At 36.8% G+C, this 27,925-nt stretch overlaps 1 protein-coding gene across 5 annotated transcripts in view; it reads right to left on the reverse strand.

Moving 5' to 3' along the window:
* Positions 1 to 27,925, reverse strand: part of LOC131435468 (protein commissureless 2 homolog) — an 88,918-nt gene that overhangs the window by 20,297 nt on the left and 40,696 nt on the right. For 2 of the 5 annotated variants that reach the window (XR_009230501.1, XR_009230498.1), the window contains one exon: positions 19,677 to 19,897. The exons of the other annotated variants lie outside the window; for them this stretch is intronic. The gene's annotated coding sequence lies outside the window, so the exon portion shown is untranslated. Of the gene's footprint in view, positions 1 to 19,676; positions 19,898 to 27,925 lie in introns of those variants that run through there. 5 annotated transcript variants of the gene reach the window in all.

Here is a 27,925-nt window from a genome sequence, read left to right on the forward strand (position 1 = left end):
TTGGTCTATAGAACGGCGTCGACTGGGTGCTATCGACTTATGCATTAGTTGCAGAATGAGAGAAATGGCCCCTCCCGAAATCAAAAACATATAATTATTTAAAATGTCTCAGACATGTGTTACAGAAATAACAAGACAGTAAACTTAATGAAATGTAATACAATATCCAGTGGAAAAGTTTAAAGTGTATGTTAAAAACAGCCGTAAAGGCACACCGAGAATTAGGTACATAAGCTATCTTTAGTAACATTATTTTTTAATCTTTGGGCCCCTCCCGAAATGAAATCCTGGGTACGGGTCTGGGTTTGGCATCAAGCGAAAACGACATTACTGTATGAAATATTCAAAACGACGAATGTAACAATGATAGACTCTCTTTGTTCACTTTCTCTTTCGATTATTGCTAAATATTCCTGCTTTTTTCGGTAATTTCTTCAGTGCAGATTAAAAGATGATAGCCTTAGTTATTATTATCGGTAAATAATTGGGGAGAAGGATTGCTAAGAGTGCCGTAATAATCGAAATAGAAAGTAAACAAAGAGAGTCTCTCATTATTACATTCGTCGTTTTGAACATTTTATGCAGATTAGACTTTCCATTTGAATCTAAAGCTTTCCATTTAAAATTCTTTCCTTCTAAATCAGTCTCTGGAAGATGTTTAAAAAGTCAATTTTCACAGTGATTGCATAGCCTTTCTGTATAAAAAAAGACCTATTAGCACACATACACACTGAACAGGAAAAGAACATTCAACCAGTACTTATTAGCCCAACCTATTCAATTTCTCATTCAGAAGCACATACGGTTATCTAAAAAAATAATTCAAATTGTATTGATGTTGCATTCATCCTACGCTGTACATTTATCGCCAAAAAATCCTTCACGCTCTTCAACAGCTGCCATTAGAGACGTTCTTTCCTCTGGCAATTTGGTGTTCCTTTGTATTTTAAGCAACAAAAAATAGAAAACAGATTCTGAAGTAAAGCATGATCTGCAGAAGCAGACCTGTTTCAATCCATGTTCTTATGCTTCCTTCTCTCCAGTATTGATGCAGCACTTTTGTAATGCCTTATCGAAAATCTCGTAACTATGGAAAACAACTGTTTTGCTAATCCTCTTTTCAGCATTTTTGTCAGGTTCGTACCAAAGCATCTATACAAAGGACAAGCTGTATATTTCAGCGAAGGTTGATCATTTTTCGGAAGTAATGCTGCGTGTCATGAATTGGAAGAAAATCAATTGAAATCTTACGTTTAATAAAAAGTACCAAACTGAAATTGGGTTACATTAGGAGCGGAAAATGCGGAGATTTAGATAAAGATACCCATTGTGAATTTCGGATCGTATTTGCTATACACAAGTTCAATCCTTATGATTGATCTATTTGATTTGCTGGGGATTAAAAGTAATCATCGAGGTAACCAATAGAAATGTAGGAAACGTATTGCCTAGGCAGAGTTGAAATGAATGCTGTTGACAATACGTGAACAAAGAGCGGACTCTTATCCCCAGCTATGGGAACTAAGGACAGGCTGCATTCCGACTGACTCATATGATCTATATTGGAAGGGGATTTCTCGGAACTCCCGAGGAACGTTATTTTAAGCTAAGTGCCCTGAGTGTATTCAGATCCCTTCTGCTTCTTCATGCAATATCTATCATACACTTCACCACGCATATACCAAATGTTAAATTTCAAGATGCCAGAAATGTAAAATGTTTTCCGTATTTTTGACCGGTAATACGTAATACCAAATTTTATGTAATGTAATCGGTAGAATTTTAATTTCCATGTAAATAGATAAATTTAAATTCAATATTGATTAAAAGCGGGTGCCTTTGCATTGCTTCCATCTATATTCCCCCAAAAGCCTCGGTTGGGCATCGGCGGCTCAGTGATATCATAGAGCTCCTTCCGCACCGACGTTGGTTTTAGGAGACTTCAACTCACACGGTACGGGATAGGGCTGTCTTCACGACGATAACAGATCAACTATGATCCATCTCTCGAACCCGTCCCTGTCCAACATCTTCATTGGAACTAACAAGATCTTTTTTTGTCACTAACTGTTCAGTCCCCCTTTCCCCGTCTCTTCACCATCTCGATGGCAACTAATTAGATCTCTGAAGTTTTCAGACATTTTGTTTCCATATCCGTTTTTTTCATTCTCATCTGTAACATCACCATCACCGCCTACGGTCCTACGCTCCAGTCGATGACCAACATGCGGGTGTTTCCCGCGGACCCACACGAACCGAAAGGAAGCGGCCATAGATAGCGCCATATGGAAGACTCATGCAATACTCAATTCACCGATCACTGCCGAACGCCAGCTGAAAGCTGGATTTTTGAAAATCCGAGACGACATAATCTAATGATACTATTCTAGTTTTAAGTTAGTCGTTAATTAAGATTAGAAAATACCCTTGGCATCTTTGAGCTTAAGCAGTGTGCCAAAAAATATATTATATTATTGAATAAAAAAAAAGCTATGATCCATGATATTTGCGACAAACGACATCGCTACGGTTGGATTGCAAGTGGAAGGTGATCCTTGATCCCCACTGTAGCGATCATCTACCTATCGTAATTTCTATCACCTACGGATCAGGACCATTGGAGACAATCAATGTTTCGTATGACGTCAGACGAAATATTAATTGGAAAGGCTACGCAAATTCGATGTCTGAGAAACTCGAAACAACACAAGAACTTCCTGCGGAGGAAGAGAACACGTTTTTGGCTGGCTTGATTCTCGACTCCGCGATTCAAGCTCAGACGAAACGTGTACCCGGCGCGAAAACTAGCATCCATCCTCCCAATCCGTGGTGGGACAAAGAGTGCTCATCACTGAACGCGGGAAGAACCTCAGCGTTCAAACAGTTTAGAGCCAATACAACACCTGAAAATAATCGTAATTACGCGACGTTAGACACGCAAATGAAGAACTCAATTAAAGCAAAAAAGCGCAGTTACTGGCGCCGGTTTGTTGACGAATTAACAAAAGAAACATCGATGAGCACTCTTTGGAACACAGCCAGACGAATGCGCAACAAAAACACCACGGACGAAAGCAAGGAATATTCTAACCTCTGGATATTCGATTTCGCTGGAAAAGTATGAACAGACTCTGCTCCGGACCAGAGGATCTTCTGCGCCGCGACATCAAACACAAACGAAACACCTTCTTCGATGGTAAAGCTCTCACTTGCGCTCTTATCGTGTAACAATAAAGCTCCGGGGTTAGACAGAATGAAATTCAACTTGTTGAAAAATTTGCCTGACTCTGCCAAAAGACGTTCATTGAATTTGTTCAATAAGCTTCTTGAGGATAATATTGTCCCACATAACTGGAGACAAGTAAGAGTTATCGCCATTCAAAAACCAGGGAAACCAGCTTCCGATCACAATTCGTATCAGCCGATTGCTATGCTTTCCTGTATCCGGAAATTGTTCGAAAAAATGATTCTGTTTCGTCTAGACAATTGGGTCGAGACTAGTGGTTCACTTTCAGATACACAATTTTGTTTCCGCAGGAGCAAAGGAACGAACGAATGTCTTGCGTTGCTCTCAACAGAAATTCAAATGGCATTTGCTCGTAAAGAACAAATGGTGTCAGTTTTCCTAGACATCAAGTGGGCTTTTGACTCAGTTTCCATAAACATCCTATCTGAGAAGTTGCATCAGCATGGTCTTTCACCAATTTTGAATAACTTTTTGTATAATCTATTGTTCGAGAAATACATGTATTTATCATGCAGGGCTCATGTTTAAGCCTCCTTTAATACAATTTTTACGTAAACAACATTGATGAATGTATCAACACATCTTGGACGCTAAGACAACTTGCCGACGACAACGATGTGTCTATTATAAAACCCAAAGCTGCAGATCTCCAAGGACCATTGCAAGATACCCTCGGCAACTTGTCGACATGGGCTCTTCAAATGGGTATCGAGTTCTCTACGGAGAAAACTGAGCTGGTAGTATTTTCAAGGAAGCGAGAACCACAATTACAGCTTCAATTAGGGGATGAAACCATAGCTTAGATCTTCACATTTAAATATCTCGGAGTCTGGTTCAACTCCAAAGGCACCAAACAAACAAAAATGCCAGCAGAGAATCAATTTTCTTCGCACAATAACCGGAACTTGGTGAGGTGCCCATCCAGGAGACCTGATCAGGCTGTACCAAACAACGATATTGTCCGTAATGGAATATGGGTGCTTCTACTCATTTCTTGGATACTTCTGATTCTACCGAATTTTTCGACACATCCATGAGAGAAGAGATTCGTGGAATTCCGGATCACGTACGCTCTCAAGTGGCCCCTAACATCATTCATAATAAATTTAGAACAGTCAACTGTGAAAAGGTGTTTTACACTGACGGATCAAACACCAACAAGTCCACAGGCTTCGGTATCTTCAATCAGAACATCACCGCTCCAGTTCGGTTTTACATCTCATCCAAGTCAGTCGATAAAACAAAACCGCTCACGTTGGGGACAGAAGAAACCAAGTACAGTATTGTGTAGTGACCTCAGGCAGTGCAAAATTCGACCTTCGATACGAGAACTTGAAGGTTTGCTTAAGGAGCAAATGCATCATATTCGCAAAACTATGTCCCAATACGGAGAGATTCTCTCTATCAAAAAATAAAATAGGAAGAATTTTTCCCCGGTATTCTAAATGGCGTACTTTTATTACGCATACACTTGAAGAAGCCTATATCTTCTTATGTGATTTTCGGTCAAGATACAAGAATTCCGTGCAAATCACTTGTTACCTATGACAATCAGATGGCCACATGTCAATATTGCCAAAAAGCTGTTCACTACGGTAAACCATGTGATAAACTGGACAAGGAGACAACTACACCAACGGACAACGGTGCTTCCTTCACACCAACCTAAAGCAACCCCAGTATATCCCCTTCAACGAAACCATCCAACGTATCCCCTATAGAACAAAGTACATCAAAGAGTGACAACGAGATCCAACTCAAAAAAAAAATTATTTAAAAAATCGGCTCAATCGGCCACGTAAAGCTTGTACGCAAATGAGCCTGAATAAAAAATATCTTTTGAATAAAAAAAACATCACCGCTTCGTACAAACTCAGTGATCCGGCTTCAGTTTACGTCGCAGAATTAGCTGCTATTCAGTACACCCTCGAGATCATTAAAACCTTGCCCAAATACCATTACTTCATTGTCACGGACAGTCTGAGTTCAATAGAAGCTCTCCGGGCAATGAAGCCAGGAAAGTATCCCCCATATTTCTTGGGAAAAATACGGGAACACTTGAGAACTTTATCTGGACGGTCTTATTCAATATCATTAGTCTGGGTCTCTTCACATTGTTCCGTTCCGGGCAATGAAAAGGCAGACTTTTGCTAAGGTGGGTGCATTAGAAGGTGACATTTATGAAATACCAATCTGCTTCTATGAAATCTTGAAAGCTCTTTTCTACACTTTTTGAATTGAGAAAATTCATAATATGCCTTTCTCATCATTACACCACTAGGTGGATTAAAACAGGTTTTTTTAATCCGTTAGACCGTACCCTCTCCTTAAAGTGATCGTTTATACAACAAGTATGGTTACAATTCAGCATTTCAGAAACAACTAGCACAACAGCATTCTTCTCCAAATCGACGAATATCAACATGCACAAAACAATGAATGAGTTCAATTGTGAAAACGAAAATGACATTAACATGGATTTGAACTTAACCGTGTGTTCTCTCTCGTAAACTCAAGATCAATTAATTTGGACAGTTGGTCAAAGAGACAAATCAATTAATCTTGTTTCAATGAGTATAGCGAAAGACAGATGTCAACATGTTGACCCCTTCTGATTTGTTTACTTTGGTATATCGTAGCTAAACGTCCAGTGCAAGTTCACATTGAAACAGCTGCTGTTTGTCTTTAACAACACCGATTGGGATGCAGGTACGATTTTTATTACAATTCGCTTTGCGGTACCGGGGTCAACATAAAACAAAGCGAATCAAGATGGAAAGCATTTTCTCTTCGAAGCAACCAAAAAGACAACCTCCAAACACAACCGTACGGAAATTATTTAACCTGTGCGTTTTACAGGCGTATGAGAAAGTGCGTTCGTGTGTATATAAATTGTCGTATGTCCGAACCCAGACCTAAGAGGATTCTTAGTGTAAGTAGGATCGTATTTCTAGTCATGCAAGAATACTGTAAACTATGAATCGGCTACGAAGTATACTGAAACAGAAAGGCCAAATTCCACAAAAGGAATGTAATGCCAAGACCTTGTTTTGCATCTTTCAGAAATCGTAGTGCGTTCCAAATAAAATTATTGGGTACCTTCCGGGATCGAAAATTTTATACAAGTATAACTGATATAAGTTTATTTGGTCATCGAATTTAGAAACCTGATAAATTCGATTATTGTATGAGCAATTAAATTACACAAAAAAGGAAGTTTTTATGGAATCTTAAGACCTTTCATTTGAATGTTCGACGAAGGAAATCGGTCAAGCCGTCTTCGAGAAAAATGAAATTATTTGTCACACAAATTTGCTGATTGTAACACACATTAGCTGATCTCTACGAACTGATTCGAATGCAGTTGCTATAAGCAGTTTAATATCATTATATTTCATTATATTATCATTATATTATATATCATTATGAAATTAATTAGTACAAAATATCATGATACAGGGTGCTGTACATAGTCTTTTGGGTGATTAGAAACAATTGCATTCAATAGTATTAAAATTCGTGTTTCACTTCGCTGCCATACATCGTTTTATCATGCAACACTCAAAACTTCTAGTACTAGGATAGTGAGGCAAAGCCGCTTACACAAAAACATATATATCTCCGTTAAAACGGACGGATTTTAACAATCTGTAACTTGTTGGATAGCTAATACCGTGTGGAATCTAAGCAATATTTTGTTTTATAAGGTCAATTATGAGAAAAATTGTCAAAAATCTGAAAATTTTGACAAAATACTTCATATTACTCAAGACATTTCATATGCGACTAGTTTGATCAAAATCGGTTCAGTCTTCTCTGAGATCGCGACCTCTTTGTTTAAAACTCAAATACAGACACACATTCATACCCACACACACGGACATTTGCCCAGTTCGTCGAGCTTAATCAATTGGTATATGACACTAAAGTTTGAGCGAATTCAATACCTATTTTTATATTTATAAAAAAAACGATAAAGAGCGTATGGGTAATATCGGAGACATAACTGATGATGACGTGGATGGCGTGAATACGAGTAAAACTGACATGCTTTTCCACACTTCCGAATATCGATAATCGAACGTACTAGTTGATAGATAGTGTAATTTTTCAAACTTTCAATGCTTCTCTTGCAGAATTGTAACGGTGCAAATATAATGTGAAATACACGAAAGCAAAAAGTTACAGGGGTCAAGACCGATTACGATGACATTGAAAATGCAATGATCAAAATCATCCACATATTCATTCAAATTTGAAAAATTCTCAACAAATTATTTTTCTAGGATTTCTAAATTGAAATCAGGATTTAATATGACTTTAATTTCAATAACTTATTTGTCAAACACATCTTGAAAATACATATTATGCAGCGATTTAAATGAATATCCACAAACCGAAAGACGCCATCTAGGATTTTGAAAATCTGTCAGAGCCTACTGCACTCAATCACTGAAAATATTCCGTATGTGCCGGTATTACATTGTTCATTCCATGCGGTTGAAATTTTGCGCGTCTTCTTTTGGTACTGAATTTCACTTAAATTCTCGTTCATACCAAATACTCAGGAAAACTCCAATTTAAGGTTATTTGTGGATATCTCATACTTTTGAAAATTTACTCAATTGCTGAACATATTTCCGATGGTATGGGAAAAATTATGTTGCTGTGTTAAATACAACAAGAGATATTCATAATTAGGTTCTGCCCATGCTTGTACAGGAAGAATATTGAAAAGGCGCCCCATATTGAAGTAATACGTATTCATGTAAAAAAACACATTACAAACTCATGTAAAAAAAAACACATTACAAACTTATTAAATTTATTATTAATTAGAATAAAAAGGTTATAATCTCAAATACTACGCATTTCGTTTATTGTTGATAGAAAAGCATTCATTCAATGTTTACAATGTCGTTGATAACTAAGTTTAAACCAGTTAACTTGAAAACAAGTTATTTTTATGCTATAGAAAGATAAGTTATTCAATTATGATATTGCAACGTAACGAAATTGCAATTTCAACTTAACTGATCTGCAATATATCGCTAGTCACTAGTCACACAAGCTGTTAGAAGTTATTTACAATCACTCAAATTCTATTGCAAATTAGTCACAAATAAGCTACCGTAACGTAAATTTTTACTTGTGCAGATTTTTTTCGTCGACAATGGATCTATCACTACACTCCGGTCATATAAAGTGATATGAAAAGTGCGAATTTCTAGTGCGAACTGGTCTAAATGACAATTGTCTAAATTTTTTGTTTCTTGTTCATGCTATGATAAGGTGTTCAAAAGGATTCAAAAGGCAGAATTCAATCAATGCAAATGCCAAATTTATGAGCTTAGAGTAATGAGTGAAGGAATTGCTAGACAACACTGTCTTGATTTCAAAAACCAAGAAAATGTTTTCCTGGTAAATTTAAAACTACAATCCTCACCTTGGGCGTGAATTTCCTCACCTTGGGCGTACCACTAGCAAGGAACTTAAGAACGCTACAGAAAACTAGTGGATTTCAGTGGTACAATGGCAATTATTTGGGAAAATGAAGAAGATTTGTTAAAAAAAATGTGCTAATAAAACCAATTCCATAAGATTATATTTTATTTCCTTTACTTTACTTTAATTTACCTTACTTTTCAAATGTACCTCGTAATTCATATCTTTTTGGAGGGAAGAAAGACAATTCCAAACATTTTAAGCAAATTATTTTATCGAAAAACCTAATCTCTTCTCACATATATCAACTGCAAATTTCACCGTAGATCACATAACCACATCTGACTGTAAACTTTCTTAAGATATCATTAATCCCAAACGGGCCAAAAGGGACCTATTAAGACCGATGACTCTTACTTCAGATAATCTAGATTCACGTGAGTTACGCACAGTATGAACAGATAAGACAAACATTGCTTCGGCCCAAAACATCGTACTAAGTGGTATTACTATCGCACTACCCAGTCTCATCACCTTGTCCAAAACAGTAAAATCCGGTCAAAACACTAACTAATGGCATCACCTAGATGTCAAATTAACACGTTTATTGTGAAATCCACTGGGAACGAAAATTCAAACGAAGACAGATACTTTTTGTTACGAACATTTTGAGCTAGAACCGTATACACGAACAAGACTAAGTGGTAATTGATTTGTAATTTACGATATTGCACCGATGTTCTAATTGAAGACAAGCAACGTATTAGTTCTCCCCTTCTATCTCAAGCGGTACAAATCCCAATGCAAAGCCACCTACTTTCATGTCTTAAAGATTCACGTGAGTGTGATTTTATTCACTTTAATTGCTTTTCTTCGAACGGATCGCCAAGATGCTATCTGCAGTAGTATACGTATCAAGTAAGTTTATCGTCCGAGAGAAAGTAAATATTTGAAGTTGGCTTTACCTCGTTCTAGGGAGCAGCTGATATTGATTTCCCCATAAAACTCGTTCATTCGTTTGCCCATTCATCTGGCGGGTGCTATATCACGGTATAGGCCCGAATATGCCGAGATTCGTTTGCTATCCGTCTGTACACAGCCCATGAAAATGATAACCAGTCTTTCGCTTCCCTTTCCAGACGCGGGTAGGATGATTAGATAACTAAAATAAATAATAAATCTATGTGCGTACCATCAGCACGAAGGCACGCTCCAGACGGTTGGCTCCCTGTAATTATTAGAAGAAAAAAAAACGACTCATAGCTCTAATCGTACTTGAGCATTCCCAGAACGTACAGACCAATTATTATGCAAGAACACGCACCCGGTTTCTTCAATTCTCATGATTTAGGTTCTCCATTTATTTTTAACCAAGCAACTACCTATCAAATGACTTCTGCATTTGCTCGACCTATACTTCATAAATTATAGTGCATCAAGTACTTCAGCGGAATCTTAGGCACTTGGAAGCACTGTTTAGTCTGGGATTTTAGATGCTAGGCATAAGACCACACCATGCCATGCGTTGTCTTCTTGTGCTTTTGTTTACCACGACAGTTTTTCATTAAAACTACGTTAAACTTGAAGACATTGCTTTCTTGGCAAACTTTCATTTTTGGAATTATTTAATTTTCTACTTGACCGCCCAAATGAGCTGCAATCGCAAAAAATATTACGGTACCTTGTAGTTAAGGAGCAGAGCAGCCATTTGTTTTGTTTTGACAGCCGATTTTTGGTCTCCTGTGCGGTATCTTGTTGAGTTAGGAAAAAGACAGGTGAGTTAAGTCAGATACAAAATTGGATGACGTGAAAATAAAACTGATATGCTTCCTTCGTACTGTCGGATAATCGCTCTCACTTATTCATGTCAACCAGTACTAAAGCACATAAAAAGGAGTGGCAAAAGAAAATAAAAAAATGCTTTTAAAAACATGCAGGCTCCTGGTAATGATGGAATTTTTAATATTCTTATTAAAAATCTTCCCGATATTGCCTTGAGTCTCCTGGTTAAAATTTTCAACAAGTGTTTTTCTTTAGTTTACTTCCCAAAAAGATGGAAAAACGCCAAAGTAATTCCTATCCTGAAACCTGATAAAAATCCAGCAGAAACATCAAGTTATCGACCAATTAGTTTACTTTCTTCTATCAGTAAACTTCTTGAAAAAATTATCTTGTTGAGAATGATGTCTCATATAAATGAGAATTCAATTTTTTTACCAGAGCAGTTTGGATTTCGTCATGAACATTCAACTACTCATCAGCTTGTAAGAGTTACGAACATGATAAAAGCAAACAAATCTTCTGGGTTATCCACTGGAGTTGCTCTTCTAGACATAGAAAAAGCATTCGACAGTGTTTGGCACAAAGGATTAATAGCAAAAATGTCTGATTTCCAGTTTCCTATTTATTTGATCAAAATGATTCAAAATCATTTAATTGATCGTACTCTTCAGGTTAGCTATCAGAATTGTAAATCTGAATTGCTACCCGTACGAGCCGGTGTTCCGCAGGGTTCGAGCGTGGCTCCAATTTTCTATAATATTTTCACTTCTGATCTTCCAAATCTACCCGTTGGTTGTCAGAAATCGCTATTCTGTGACGACACAAGTGGAATTTTTAATATTCTTATTAAAAATCTTCCCGATATTGCTTTGAGTCTCCTGGTTAAAATTTTCAACAAGTGTTTTTCTTTAGTTTACTTCCCAAAAAGATGGAAAAACGCCAAAGTAATTCCTATCCTGAAACCTGATAAAAATCCAGCAGAAACATCAAGTTATCGACCAATTAGTTTACTTTCTTCTATCAGTAAACTTTTTGAAAAAATTATCTTGTTGAGAATGATGTCTCATATAAATGAGAATTCAATTTTTTTACCAGAGCAGTTTGGATTTCGTCATGAACATTCAACTACTCATCAACTTGTAAGAGTTACGAACATGATAAAAGCAAACAAATCTTCAGGGTTATCCACTGGAGTTGCTCTTCTAGACATAGAAAAAGCATTCGACAGTGTTTGGCACAAAGGATTAATAGCAAAAATGTCTGATTTCCAGTTTCCTATTTATTTGATCAAAATGATTCAAAATCATTTGATTGATCGTACTCTTCAGGTTAGCTATCAGAATTGTAAATCTGAATTGCTACCCGTACGAGCCGGTGTTCCGCAGGGTTCGAGCGTGGCTCCAATTTTCTATAATATTTTCACTTCTGATCTTCCAAATCTACCCGTTGGTTGTCAGAAATCGCTATTCTGTGACGACACAAGTCTGTTAGTCACAGGTAGAAATCTAAAAGTGATCTGCAGTCGACTACAAAGAAGTTTAAATATTTTCAGTGATTATCTGTCAAAATGGAAAATTAAACCAAATGCAGCAAAAACGCAATTAATTATCTTTCCTCACAAGCCAAGAGCTTCTTTTCTTAAACCAAACAATAATCACATTCTCAAATTGAATGGCTTGGAATTGACATGGTCTGATCAAGCTAAATACTTAGGTTTAACGTATGACAAAAAACTCACTTTCAAGGATCACATTGAAGGAATCCAGGCAAAGTGTAATAAATATATTAAATGTTTATATCCTCTTATAAACAGAAATCCTAAGCTCTGTCTAAAAAACAAATTGTTAATTTATAAGCAAATTTTCAGCCATGCTTTATGCAGTACCAATTTGGTCAAGTTGTTGTTCCACCAGGAAGAAAACGGTTCAAAGGATTCAGAATAAAATTCTGAAAATGATTTTGAAGCGTCCTCCCTGGTTTAGTACAAATGAGTTACACAGACTCACAAATATAGAACCATTCGATGTAATGTCACATAATATTATAAGTAAATTCCGACAAAAATCGATGCAATCTTCAATTGAATCGATTCGCTCTCTGTATTAGTTAGTAAGTTAGTATATAAGTTCCTTTTCCCCATTACACAATACAAGTAGGTTTAGAATTTTCCCTACGCAAAAATCTCAGAATTGCGGAAGTAAATGATGTCCTAATTGTATCAACCAACTCATATACATAATAGGGCTGAAAAGTCACCACTTGTGGCTGAACACCCAATTTAAATCTTAATAATTTAATTTTAACTCATATTCCAATAAATAGTTATTTTAAAAAAAATGTTTTATCGTAGAGCTGCTTACGAGGAGTGTTGCCTAATTCAATACTAACACTAGCATTTGAATGGAAGAAAATATCAAATAGTTATTTGGGATTAATTATCTTTACGTTTCGTTTTAGACTTGTCAGTGCATAACAGTTTATGTTATGCATAACACTACACCGAAGTGAAAAGTCCTTCCTGACGTGCCGAAAGAAAACAAGTTTCAACTAGTACTGATTATTTTATTATGAAGATCTATCAAAATTACTTCGTAGTATTTATTTGTGTGTCAGAATGTTTGTTGAAACAAAAATGCCAGCAGAGAATCATTTTTCTTCGCACGATAACCGGAACTTGATGGGGTGCCCACCCAGGAGACCTGATCAGGTTGTACCAAACAACGATATTATCCGTGATGGAATACGGATGCTTCCCCTTCCGATCCGCGACGAACACCCATTTCATCAAACAGGAAAGAATCCAGTATCGTTTTTGCGTATGTCTTAAGTTGCATGCAAACGACTCATACGATGAGTCTCGAAACGATTGCTAATCCGATGCGATATATTGAATCCGATGGTGATTGGAAACGTCGAAAGGCAAGTCGAGCTCAATTCTCATACCCGTTTTATGTCCTTGTATTTTGATTACATGGCTCAGAATATTATTCCTTCTTCATTTGTTTCCAACCGTGCTCATTTCTTGGATACCTCTAATTCTACTGTGCTTTTCGACACATCCATGAGAGAAGAGATTCGTGGAGTTCCGGATCACGTACGCTCTCAAGTGGTCCCTAATATCTTTTATAATAAATTTATAACAGTCAACTGTCAAAAGGTGATTTTTCACTGACGGATCAAACATCAACGAGTCCACAGGCTTCAGTATCTTCAATCAGAACATCACCACTTCATATACAAACTCAGTGATCCTGCTTCTGGTTGCGTCGCAGAATTAGCTGCTATTCAGTATACCCACGAGATCATTGAAACCTTGCACAAAGACCATTACTTCATTGTCATGAACAGTGTAAGTTCAATAGAAGCTCTCCGAGCAATGCACAGTGGGCAAAAACCCAGGAAACCCGCAAAGAAATCGGGAACCATGGAAAAAGGCAACAAACAAGAGTGGTTCTTATGTAAAAATTCCAAGAAATTCAATGGAATGGTTTTTAATGGCCGCACGAATCGCCATCCTGCTCGTTTACCAGCAGTTTTAGGGTTTTATGTAGTATTTGTTCTGCAACTTGAAAATAAATCGAGTGCGGTCTACTGAAATAGCTTGATTTTATGTAAAAATGTCTGGAGAATCGAATGGAACAGTGTATACTGGCCGCACGAAACGTTTTGGTGGCTATTTTACCCCAATTCCTCCAATATGTGAAATTTTCATCTAAATCACCCTTTAGTCTTAAGCGAACCACGTTGAAAGCATACGAAAACTATCTTATATTATGTAAAAAAGTCTGGAGAATCGAATGGAAGAACCTACACTGGCCGCACGGATATCTTATTGTAAATCGTCCTTAAATCTCGGTAAAACTTATTGGAAGTTTACTAAATCTAGCTTATCTTATGTAAAAAAGTCTGTAGAATCGAATGCCAGAACTTAACTCGAATTAACTAATTGCCAGAACTTAACTCGAATTAACTAAATTTTTTTTTCCAAACTGAACTTTTCGTGTCCCTCGCTTGCATCACACGTTTTTTCTGTCATTCTCACTTTGGATTTGGATTGATTCAAAATGTTTTCCAATCGAGAGCTCGTTGAAGTTTATTTAAAAAATCGGGTCAGCGAGAATGTGCTAGCCTTTTTAAACCTTTAAACCAAACGTTAACAGCTAGTGAAGATCCGGATTCCGCAACTGGTTTCAGTCATTACAATCAGGCAAAATTTCTCACACGTGATGATTCCCTATTCAATGAACATTTCATGAGTATGAAATTGAAATCGAGAGATACAGTTTTGTACTCAGACCCTAATCCACAATCGGACACATTCTGTCGAGTGCGAAGCATGTGTTGGACGAAGGAGACTGATGTTCTCACGCGAGAAATGTTTGTCCGTTTCTTCGAAGAAATTGTTGAAATCCACGATAAACCTGTTGTTGTTCAGATTGATAATGTTACTCTGCGGATGAAAGCGGAAGCAATTTATTCAATGATTGATGGGAAAGCTGCAAATGCGATTGTGACCAATAGGAATACGCATGCTTGTCCGCTGTGTCCACCGTATTTTGGAATTGAAAAGCGAATAGGACCATCGTTTTTCCATGCCCGGTTGAATACAGTGGAATAGATGATGGGAAATGCAGCAAAGAAGGCAGTTCATGGGAATCCTGCCCAAAGTCACCCTGACGTGAAGAAAGAAGCACGCTTCCAGGCAGATGCACTCGAAACATGTTATAAAATGAACATAAATCATCCCAAAATTGAAGGCAGTGGAAGTTCCAACAATGGTAATATGTATACCTATTTAAAAATCCGGAGAAATTTGCTGGAATTCATAAGCGTCGAATTGGTGAAGAATTTCAGATATTTATAGACTATCTTCTAGTAAGCTGAAACCAGATAAAGTAAAGCAGCTCTATGATGTTCTCGAAAGACAAATGTCCGTTCATAAAACAACTGCCACCGAGTATCCAACATTTAGCAGAGTTTGCAGGAAAATTGGTAATTTTTTTTAAGGTCAAGGGGCCCTGGCCCCTCCCAAAACAAAATCAAAAATATATAATTATTTAGAATGTCTCAGACATGTGTTACAGAAATAACAAGACAGTAAACGTAATGAAATGTAATACAATATCAGCTTCAGTGGAAAAGTTTAAAGTGTATGTTAAAAACAGCCGTAAAAGGCACACCGAGAATTAGGTACATAAGTAATCTTCAGGAATATAGTTTTTTAATCTTTGGGCCCCTCCCGAAATGAAATCCTGGCTACGGGCCTGAACAGTAGCATTTGTTGACTGGCTTCAAACTGTTTGCTCCTCGTCTAATCCGAATAAAGCTAATCTTTGCAGTCTATGAGACTATAAATACTGTCGTCGGATCTAAATTCGTGAAAACCAGTTCAGCCATTTTGGAGACCATTGAGCCAATTCTGATACACAGCTGGCTATGAATCCATAATTTTTTTCATCGGAATCTAAGCTTGTGAAAACCGGTCCAACCATCACTGAGAATAATAGATACTCTGATAATAATAAATACTAATTATACTAATTTGTATGGCCTCATGTCGAACAGTTTGCCTCATGATTTATGATATTTTATTGTCGCGAGATCAAATTAAGGCTCAAAACTATAACAAAACAAAGTCTTGTATGAACCATATAATCAATTATTATTCCTTGAAAAAACTACAGCTTGACGACGGGTGGTTCAAATAGCGAATAAAGGATAAAAAAGGAAAACATAAGGTGTTTCGAAAATTAATTCATTTCAAAATGCACTTCCCGAAATAAAAAAGAATAAAGTATACTTGATGAAAGGAATGTGCGTAGCATGCGAGTAAGTTCACCAGGTGTCGTTGAGAGATGCACTCCTTAAGATAACATCAGTGTTATTATTTCAAAGAAATATGTTACTTTTGCTTCATGGCATTTCAAAATAGTCATATGCTAGCCGAACATTTCAGGATAAAAAAATTAGGACAAAAGAAGCTTGTTGCTAGTGACGAAAAGGAGCTCAAATTCATTGTAAAACAGACAGGATAATCACACAAATACATATCGCATTTTTTACTGATTACACGGCATTCCTACAATTTGGACAAACAAAACACTTTAGTCCTCGTGAAATGGATTTGGCTATAGCTAGCTAAGTAACATCAGAAACACATTCTGGTTTTAGTCATTCCGAACGTTCCGATTTTGTAATATCACTTGATCTAGTTTCCAATGAATCCAAGGACGTCTATCTATCATGTATGTCATTATAAGCACGAAGCTTACAAAGTTTTTGTTCCCAACACCATTATGCCATGTGCTCTGAATCACCTTCTTATTAATCCATGACTCTGACTAATGAATTGAAATATAAGATGGATGGTGTGCTGAAATGATAACGGTTACATTATACAAGTTGATAAAAGATGCAAAAAACGAAATAAAGCTGAATAACTCATTGTATCGATTTTCTCAATAAACATGCAGATGCTAATAGACTGTTCACTGAGTCGTTTTATCCACCCGCGCTCTAAATCAGTTAGTGTGCACGGCATTTCATCTCAAAAGCCATTTTAACGAAAATCATGTGAGGCAAAGACGGTATTCGTGTCCTAATTCAAAAATCAACACGATCCGAAATCAAGGTTGTGAAAAGTAACGCTTACCTAGGCGCTAGTAGATACGTTGTATGCTGGGTCTATCTATTCTGACATAAACGTCAATCACTGTCATGGACAGGACAGACAAGCGAGCAGAAAATAATACATGCCCGTTGATAAGAAAGTAGCAAAACATTGTGCTTGTACACATTGGTTTCCATAATCGACATGGTAATGCTAATCTAATTAGGTTTCGTAATTCTCAAACACAATCGTTGTTGTAGTTCCTGTAGATGTCATGGGATGAAATTTTAATCGGGATTAGAATGGATGAACCAAGATGAACTCGGGAACTTACCGACGCGGGGGTTTGTTTTCCTGACGGGAAAATAAGTCGTAAACAATCGTTAAGTGTATTGCGCAAATGTTCGCGTTGCACTCATCCCGAACACAGTCGGAAGATTCGTGATTGACTATTCAAACTGGAGTTGTTGCACAGTGATTAGAACGTATGTTACATCAAGCCATACCGAATGGTTGCGAAAACAAAATCATTTTTGTTGTTCGAAAGTTTACAGCAATGGTACATGAAGCGCAAACTCCAAGCTTCAAACCGATCAGCTCACTAAAGTGAATCGATTCAATGTTTCAGCTCATTCAGATTGAACTGAAGGTTAGTTTTGAGCGCCGTTTTTCTTACTCCGTTTTTCTTTCATATGCATGATCGAAATCATCGACGTACAAAGAACAATGCTATGCGAACTAACTTGTCTGCGAATCATTATTTCTGTATAAAATGTTCAAAACGACGTATGTAACAATGAGAGATTCTTTGTTTACTTTTTCTTTTGATTATTACGGAACTATTAGCAATCCTTCTCTCCAATTATTTGCCGATAATAATAACTAAAGCTATCATCTTTTAATCTGCTCTGGAGAAATTACCGAAAAAAGCAGGAATATTTCGCAATAATTGAAAGAGAAAGTAAACAAAGAGAATCTCTCAACCGCATAAAAAAAGATCTCAGTGTACTATATTCAGCATACAAAAATCGTGAAGGCGTTTCCCGTTTCTTACCTATTTATGAGCCGATATTCATACGGCACTTCTATATTGTTAACTCTCATCACCCTGGAATGCAAGAACCGAAAATTGGAAAAACCGAACTCAATTCAACTGCACAAAAGTCCTAGGTTGAATAAAAGTTTTTGAAAACGGTTCAGTCAGTAATGAGAAATCGATGATTCATTTCGGTTCAACTATGACAAAAGGCATCCCTGAAGAGAAATTTTACGTGCCATATCAAAATTACATGGCTTGATATTCAACGAAATAAAAAAGCAACAACAAAAAACTAACCCTTGAACTGATAATTTTCAGAACATAAAGTATGATACATATAACTTAACGTCTGTTCATCGGTATATATTGAACTGCTAGGTGGCACAAAAGCTCAGCAAAAACGGATATGCACTGGCGAATCGAAGATCAAACATTTGAAAAATCATGCTTTAGTAGAACTTTTACATTCAATTTTTTACATTTGTCTACAATATCCAGTATACCACAAACCACATCGTTGTATTTTGAGTCTAAATATGATGAATTTTGTGCAAAATAAAGACCACTTACTGATGGCAGTGATTACTTGCAAACTAAGAAGCAGTTTACTGAGGTATTAAATGTGTCACAGCCAGTAGTTTCCAACCGCTTGAGAGTGATGGGAAAAATACATTGAATGGAAAAATGAGTATCACATGAATTGAATGAAAGACGGTAAGCAAACAGTCGAACCCGTTTTGAAATGCTACTGGAAAAATACAAAAGAAAGACATTTATGCATCGGATTGTGACTGATGATAAAAAGCCGATCTATTGGATTTCCTGTTCGGTCGATTCGAATTAACATTATTTACGTCGGTGGAACCCGGACTTGCTAACTGGTCTAATCAAAAGGGGGGATTTTTTGACGACAAATTTACAAATAGACAGAAGGTTGGACAAATGTGTAGGCAGCAAAGACAAAAAAGGAATAAAAGAAGTATATGCTTTTTGCTCTAATCGGTTACTTCTTACATTAAATATCACTGGGAGAGCGATGTGTTGCCCCCAAGAATGTCTAATTTCAATGTGTATCAAACAGCTTATAGTAAAGTAATTGATCGAAGCAGTTATCTTGAGTGATAGTGCAGCTGTGGCAATGTTAGTTGAGTAGTGAAAAGTGAATTGAGTGATTTATATATTGCTGATTCGCGAAACTGAAAAATGTTCAAGCGACGAGAACTGCAAATTTACCGCCAAGCGATGCGAATTTGCCGCAGAATTTACGTCAACCGATCGAAGCGCCATGTGCATATCATTGTCGGTGTTACCAGATTTATTTTATCAGATTTATATGGAATGTGTAAAAATTTACAAGTCAATCGTGTGATTCAAACTGAAAGTCTAAAATTGATCTGCAGCAAATCCATCCGCGAGTATTTATTTATTTTATTTTCTCAGTAGTGGTGTGTCATCTCATGTTTACAACAATTTAATGTTTACAATCTTATTATATTTCTTGCGAAAAATCAAGCTTGACTAAACTCCGCGTTGATTATTCGGGGAATATTTGATCAATGGATCTATTTTTCTTCGGGTTAAAGAAGCGCGCGTTAAGTTTATAATCGTGCAGATATTTCTTAACTAAGACATATGAGAATATATCTCAGACTGCGAGGAGAATCCATTTAGTATTTTATGTTTTTGGTTATGGAGTAGATATCGACATTACTTCGTATCGCGTAAGGCGTTGATGTTTGATTAGTGATAATCGAGTGATATCTTGCCAGTATTACTGAAAGAAAAAAGAAACTGTTTTAATCCACCTAGCAGGGCCGGTGAAAGAGGTGGGTACGGTGGGTAGCACTACCCTCCCGAAAATTCCAAAGGTGGGTAATTACCCACCTGAAATTTCGAACAAAAAACAATGGAAATGTTAGCATTATACATAATAATAAGAATATTTTTATTATAATTCGGAATAATAAATAAAATCAAAATTATAGAATGCTAGTTCTCAAGGTAGAGCAAGGTTGTGAAGATATACCGCAGAAAGGCAGAAATCTTTTAGTAACGGGACGGTGCATTGTCTTGGTTAACGGTGACTAACTTTTGATGGTACTTTCCTGTTCAAGATAGTCGATGCTAATTATACCTCGAATATCTAAAAAACTTATGCCATGATTGTTCCAGCTATATGTTACGTTTTCAGATGGCTTTCCCAGTCTGAATGCTGGTATGACTCCGGATAACAATAATGGATCCATGTTTCGCTTACTGTTCCATACCAACGCATTCCATTTTATAGCAGCAGACTTTTGTTGATTATGAGCGGCCGTGTTCGAGGTTCGTTCGGCGACGATTTTTTTATGCTCAGATTTTCGTACAAGATCGTAAAAGAACTTCCAGTTCATGTGCTAACGATCTCAGCATATCTAATCTCACGAACTTTGATTTTGCGTTCATACAACACTTGCTTAATTTTTTCCGATTGACTGCTTCATTTAGCCACGTTCAAAATCTGAATACCACAAACCTTCATTTTTAATGGATCCTAGTGGGGAAAGCACTTCTCAAGCTACAGCTGGGCTTGTACGTTTTTTCCCTTTAAAAAGCAATGTTTTAGCAGCACACGACACACGGAATTCGTTATTTCTATTTTTTATAAATGAATTAGATTCAGTGTTCGTAGTGCTATTGATGTTAAATGTTCTTTGAAGGTTGGTATCTTGAATTGAAAACAAATATTGGCAGTGATTGTGAAACCAGGTTAAATCTTAGATGCGAAATTTTGTTTTAAAACTTAGTGCCGAAAACTCTTCAAACTTCTAATTTACGCGTTTCAAGAAAAGTTTTATAGAATCAATATTTTATTTAAAAAACGACTGCACTTTTTAGGGTTAAATATCATTTCCATTAGAATAGAGAAATACTTGGAAATAGTGGGTCGTTCTACGCAGTATGAAAAATTACCCACCTGGGTTTAACATGTTTCACCGGCCCTGCCACCTAGTGGTGTAATGATGCCTTTCTCATATCAATCATACCAATCATTCTTAAAAATAATTTTCTTCGATTCCTAAAACGAATAACCGAAATCGGTTTGTTTGACCGTCTACTGATAAAAACTATTAATTGGAGAAAATTTTAGGTCGATTTAGAAAACTTTTTACGATTTTTCGCCCTTTTCAGTGATGGTATACAATTTTTAACACACTTTACCTTATATTTCCGGATCCGGAAGTCGGATAAAGATGAAATTCAGGAATTACGTAGGGGACCACAGGTCCTTTCATTTGAACCCATGAAAATCTATGAGAAAAGCTAGAAAACATATTTTAATTTTTTTTTGCTCATTTTACCCCATAACTCCGGAACCGGCAGTCGGATCCAAACAATATTCAGGAATTTTGTATCCCATACCTTTCATTTAAACCCAAGTTTGTGAAAATCGGTTCAACCATCTCTGAGAAAAGTTAGTGCACTTATTTTCACATTTTTTTGCATAGGGGCTGGGGTCCACTAGGAGGAAATTTTTATTCTTTACGCGATAGTATTGCAAATTTTTCTTCAGTTTCCTCGAATAAAAGCTGTGAATCAAAACTTCCCGGGACTTCAATATAGGATACTGTTGAAACGTTCACTTGGGAATTCAGTAAGTTTAGTGGTGCATCCGAGCATCTTGAAACCGGAGCATACTGAGTCGCGCGCGAAAAATACCAATACTGATATTTTTACTAACAAATATCCTTCTCCCGTGACACTTGTGGAGTGCGCAGTAGTATATACGGCCTCTAGTAACAACAAGTGTTGGACTAACACCCCTTCCCATTCCTTAGACGATCTACGTTCGGGCCTGGCCGGCGCCGGTACTGATCAATGATTTCTGGGATTACCAGAAGATGTACACACTATCACACTTGAATTCCATCACAAATAACTTTTTTTCTGAAAAATTCCCACCAAAATGCTTTTGTGCGCTTGTAAATAATATAATGAGCTGTCACTAGAATAAATCTGACAGCTGTGGGACGAGCGGTTTAGAAATGACAGCAGTCTGAAGTTGGTTGCAGTTTTTTCATCTCACCTTGTACATTGAAGGATGATTTACCAGTCCTAGGTCGGATCATCTAAAAACTCCCTGTACAATTTCAGCTAATTCCGATCAGTAACGGAGTAGCAACCCGGGGTGGTCGCTCAAGCTCAACCTTATTTTCACATTTTTTTGCACATTTTGCCCCATAATTTCGGAACCGGAAGTCGGATTCAAATAATATTCAGGAATTTTGTATGGGACCACAAGACCTTTCATTTGAATTTAAGTTTGTGAAAATCGGTTCAGCCATCTTCGAGAAAAGTTAGTGCAAAAAAAGATACATACATACATACGCACATACACAAACATTTTGCGTACTCGACGAACTGAGTCGAATGGTATATGACACTCGGCCCTCCGGGCCTCGGTTTAAAAGTCGGTTTTCACAGTGATTGCATAACCTTTCTATATGAAAAAGGCAAAACAGAACACAGTGAATTAAATGTATGAATTGATATCGAACCTCCCGACAGTCGACTGTCCGGAGCTTTACGAGTATCGAAAAAAAATTTGTATTTTAGTAGGAAGCACATATAATTACAGAAACACGATACAATTGCAACGTATTCTCGGTAGCCGGCTACCCAGAGCAATTAACACATGAAAATATTATTCGAAAATTTATTACAAACAACCCCTTCCTGTGATACACGTGGAAATACAGAGAATTCCTCGGTCACTAGTAACAACATACATTGAACAAAAGGATGGTCCCAAATAGATCTGGCTTAGGACGTGGCCGGCGTCTGTGTTGATCAGCATGCAGGGATCAATGCAGTTTACACAATGTGAAACTCAGTGCTATTCCCGAGCAAGTTGTTTCAGAAAAAAACATTTTGCAAGCTTAATTGGTTCTGATCAATAACGGAGTAGCAACACACGGGCGGTCTCTAATGCTAATGCTAATTAGTTACTTCGTACTTAAAACTATTAAAGTTTAATGGTCAATAATTTAAATGAAAAAACTTTTTTCCCTTCTCAAAAAAGCGTTTGTTTTTGAATTCTCCCGCTTGCCCTTTCGTCCACTTCTCCACCTCCCCCGTGACCATCTTGTCCATTGAAAACTTGTTTCTTCCTAGGTTAGTTTGAAACCGGTGAAGTGGGACAGTTTTGAGTAGAATCTAGAAGAGTTTAAAACTTTGTTTGATGTCGTCCTGATGGTTGAAAGGCCATCGTCCAAGTGCGTGGGTGGTTTTAGGAAATTTTCAATGGAAATTTTGAAAAAATTTCCAAAACCAAAAACACACAGTCCTTTTAAAAACTTTTATCTAGCTGCAGGCAAAAATGGCTGAGAACTTCGGAGGATTTTACGAGTGTTGTTCCGAAAAATAAGTATTTTTGTGATCTTTCACAATTATTTGCGCAAATAATACGATGATATGATTTTTTTTTCATATAAACCTTTTTTTGGCTGCAAGGATTACATTCAGACACATTTTAGGAAAAGCTTTCCACGCTTTTCATGAAAAATCAACGTATTTCATATATCTGATTTAGTTGTATTTTGACGATTTGAAATTACTCAATGAAATACAAATTATTTTGCAATGATGCTAATTCAATTTATAAACGGAATAACGTTAGTTTGGTTAAGTTTTCTCATAGAACAAGATCAATTTTGCAATGAACTGAAGAAAATCGCTTCAGTTTGAATGTGTGTAATAATTGTAAAAGTTAACAAAAACACTCACTTTTTAGAGCTATTTTCGATAACACTCGGAAAATTCTCCGAATTTTTCAGTTATTGCTGCCCTGCAGATAGATAAAGGTTTTTCAAGGTTTGTATGTTTTTGGTTTTGGCAATTTTTTAAAAATTTCCATCGAAAATTACCTAAACCACCCCCGCGCATGGTACATGGACGAAGCCTTAACACTCGTAAACCTCTTGAACAGAAAGTGGAATTCGAATAAGATTCAACAGTTTCATGTGAAATCTTAAGACCTTTCATTTGAATCTAAGTTTAAGCAAATCGGATTTTCCAGCACCGAGAAATCAAATTGAGTTTTATTTTTGAGTTTTTGATCACAATTTCCGTATTGGAATCAAGAGACCGGTATAGCCGAAGTGAGATTACATTTGCAAAGTAATTATTTATTTACAAGTTTTAATGAAATCTTTCGACATGATAATCTTGTATTCCCGGAACCGGATATTACATCCGGATAAAAAATGTTATTCAAGAACAGCTACGTGGAATATACACTTCAAAATGCAAACAGGGCCGCTGAGAGAAAATTCGGGTCCGGAGGGACAGCAATATTACGGGCCCCTAAACATGAAAATTAAGGAACATTTTGAGTATAAGAATGTCATCGTATCATGAGATTTTTGAATACATTACTTTAACCAAATAATTCGTAAGCAAAATTTGTTTCGATTTTTGATATTTTGTTCCGTTATGAAGAATGAAAAAAACAATTTTGAATTTCCGGGCCCCCTGAAAAAGTCCGGGCCCGGGAGGATTCCTCTATTTCCCCCTCCCCTCTTGGCGGCCCTGAATGCAAAGCTTTGATAACTATTATTTATTAATATTAGTATAATTAGTCCGAAAATATCAATATTTTATTTTATCACAGAGATACATCGAAGAAGAAAAACTAATGCATACTTCCTATTAAAATTAACGTAAAAAATTCTACTGATAGGAAGCTTGTGAATTTCACAATTTATATCTCCGGGTGTTATCTTCTGTTATTCAAATGGAAACTCCTTCAAAGATTGACTACGTGTGACTCATCTAAATCACAGTATCTTGTACGACGGATACCACGTATATAGCTTTAGATCCATGTGGAAATCCATTTAGAAATCCATTGTTAATGTTTGGCCTACTTGCATTTCCTGACACAGAATGGAATGTAAAGTTTTAAGCTCTGATATAATCACTTCTTTTTTAGATTTGATAACTGCAAACCTGTCTTAGCGACAAGTTAAACTTGTGATCACGAATTCTGTATACCATTTACCCCTATTTCCCAATTTTTATAGTTTCCAACCATTCGAAAGTCAGTGCATTCTCGGGGTACAAAAGGCAATTCTCCCTTAGACCACAAATGGCAACTTCTTTGTCATGTTGCATCGCATCTATTCATTATCTAATTATGGTATTACGATGCGTAATACCAATATCACATGCCCGTACTCTATTATCAGTTAATGTATCATCATTCCGTTAAGTGAAAAAAACATTGAAAAATCACTTACCAGCTCAATATTTACGCACAATATGCCGGAGCTGAGTTTAAATGGGTTAACAAAACGGTGATATTGCTTACAAATCAGCTAACCAAGCTATGTAGCCAACGAACTTATTTATGCAAATTACGGAAGCAGCCACACTCACATGTGAATGATATTCATTTCCCGCTTGCCTTCAACGTTCTCTATTTCACATTGCTGTTCTTTTCCGGTAAACAACTACAGTAACAGCGTAATGTTAATCACTTTGTCGAGAAGGATTTGTTCACTGTGACGTTTGGCACATATGTCTATATTCGGATGGATTTCTTTTGTGTTCTAACGCAATGTGCTGTCAAACTGACAAGAACAACCTCACCATGACATATTTTCCCAATTTGTGTTACCGCTAAATACTTCGGATAAGGATTACATTTGTCTGAACGTTGATTGTAAAAGTTTATTTTGCTAAAACAGAGGGACCTGCCCTCCGTTTACCATAGGGTTTTGTTCTCAGAAGAAGGAGTAATTCACCCGAAGATCGATCGATAAATAGCAACATGTGCTGCATACTTTTGTAGACACAACAATAAGAGAATAACATAAATTATTTCGGATGACCACATGTGCACCGTAAGCAGTAGCGACGTTATGTTCATTGACCCTGCTTCTAAAAAAATATTCATCTATTGTTGGACAAGCGATAGAGGAACGGGGGTAAAATGGCACGCTATGTCTTAACTACATAACATAATAAGGAAAACATCGATCAATAACCTAGACCTAATGGTTTCTTTTACTATTCGATGTAATACTAACATTGTATTGTTACCTTATGATCAAAAATGAACCGGAACTTTATTCAAAAATGCAAAATTTCAAATTTTAATAAATTTCTTTATTATCGCTTTCAAAGTACTCTCCTCCTGCGGCAATACATGCATGCCAACGCTTGATCCAATTTTCCATACAAGTTTTATAGGCCGCCGAAGGTATGGCCTTTAGTTCACGCAGCGAATTCTCTTTTATGGTCTCTATGGTCTCAAAACGCGTTCCCCGCAATGGCAATTTGAGTCTGGGGAAGAGGAAAAAGTCACACGGGCCATATCTGGAGAGTACGGTGCTTGGTTGATGATATTGGTTGAGTTTTTGGAGAAAAACTGCGACACAACCAACGCTGTTTTTGAATGAAATTCAGCTTTTTTGGCACCAGCCGAGAAGCGACGCGTTTCAAACCCAAAACATCAGTTAAAATGTGTTCGGCTGATCCATAAGAGATTCCCAACAACACAGCAATCTCTCTAATCGGTACAGAACGATTTTGCAACACGATTTGCTTCGCCGATTCAATGTTTTCTTCAGTAACAGATGTTGTTGGGCGGCTAGGGATCTCATCATGATCCAAGCTTGTACGACCACCTTTGAAGCGTTTATACCACTCGTATGCCTGTGTTTTTCCTAGACACGATTCACCAAAGGCCTTTTCTAACATTTTCAACATTTCGGAACACTTAAATCCATTTGCAACACAAAATTTCAAAATTTGATGCACGCACGTTGTTCTAAATTTTCATTCATTATAAAAATCCCCACACGAAAAATTTTCAACTTCTTTGTATAGCCGCCAAAACAAAACTAATAGTACGATATGCGTCAGCATTTGACAGAATGTGTATAAAAGCGTTACCAACGTTGAGAGAATAAAAGTTTACCGATTGGACAAGCGCGGGAATTTTAAAATGAAAATTCCGGTTCTTTTTTTATCATAAGGTATATTCCAGTAAGACTTGTTCGCGACAAAATCTGGACACCCCTAAATATCTCTGGATCTCCTATATCTCTGGAAATACTTCATCAACGCGTGAAATTTTTCTCAGTCTGATGAACGTATGTCTGTTCATTGTGTAAAATCAACTTTCGGTGATACTACAAGCTTCTAAATCGAAGATGACGTCGAAGAAGAGCAAGAGTGAAAAGCAATTGTGTTGTCGGTTGTAATGAAAATTCGTATTTGTTAGTAATAAAGCTTGCAAAATAGCGTTCTTTTATCTGTTATTTTATCTGTCCATAACGTTCCTAAATCTCTTTATACACGTTTGACTACAGCCAGGATAGCTAAGAAGGGAAAAAACGGATCACAGTATCCACCATAAAGACGCGAAGGTAAAGCAAATATTGCAGAAGAGACCAGATCTTTCGGTACGTACTGTGGCTAGAAAAATGAAAATGTCTCCTTTTGAGCATACTTTTAAGCACCGGCAAGGTGAAAACTGTACCGTACCATAATGATAAATAGAATGTGATGGCTAAATCCCGGGCTCGCAAATTGTATCACGAATATTCGACGAAGTTTTCCTACGTGATAATGAACGATGAAACTTATGTGCTGAATGATTCTTAACAGTTTACCGGAATGCCATTTTATACTACCATGCAACGGAACAGCGTAGAGGAGCATTTCAAATTGAAGACGAAAGCCAAAACATTTTGGTTTGGCAGGCAATATGCAGTTGTGGTAGATCAAGTCAAAGCTCCATCACCACCGGAAC

This window comes from Malaya genurostris, chromosome 3, assembly GCF_030247185.1.
Source record: "Malaya genurostris strain Urasoe2022 chromosome 3, Malgen_1.1, whole genome shotgun sequence".
NCBI classification, from domain to species: domain Eukaryota; kingdom Metazoa; phylum Arthropoda; class Insecta; order Diptera; family Culicidae; genus Malaya; species Malaya genurostris.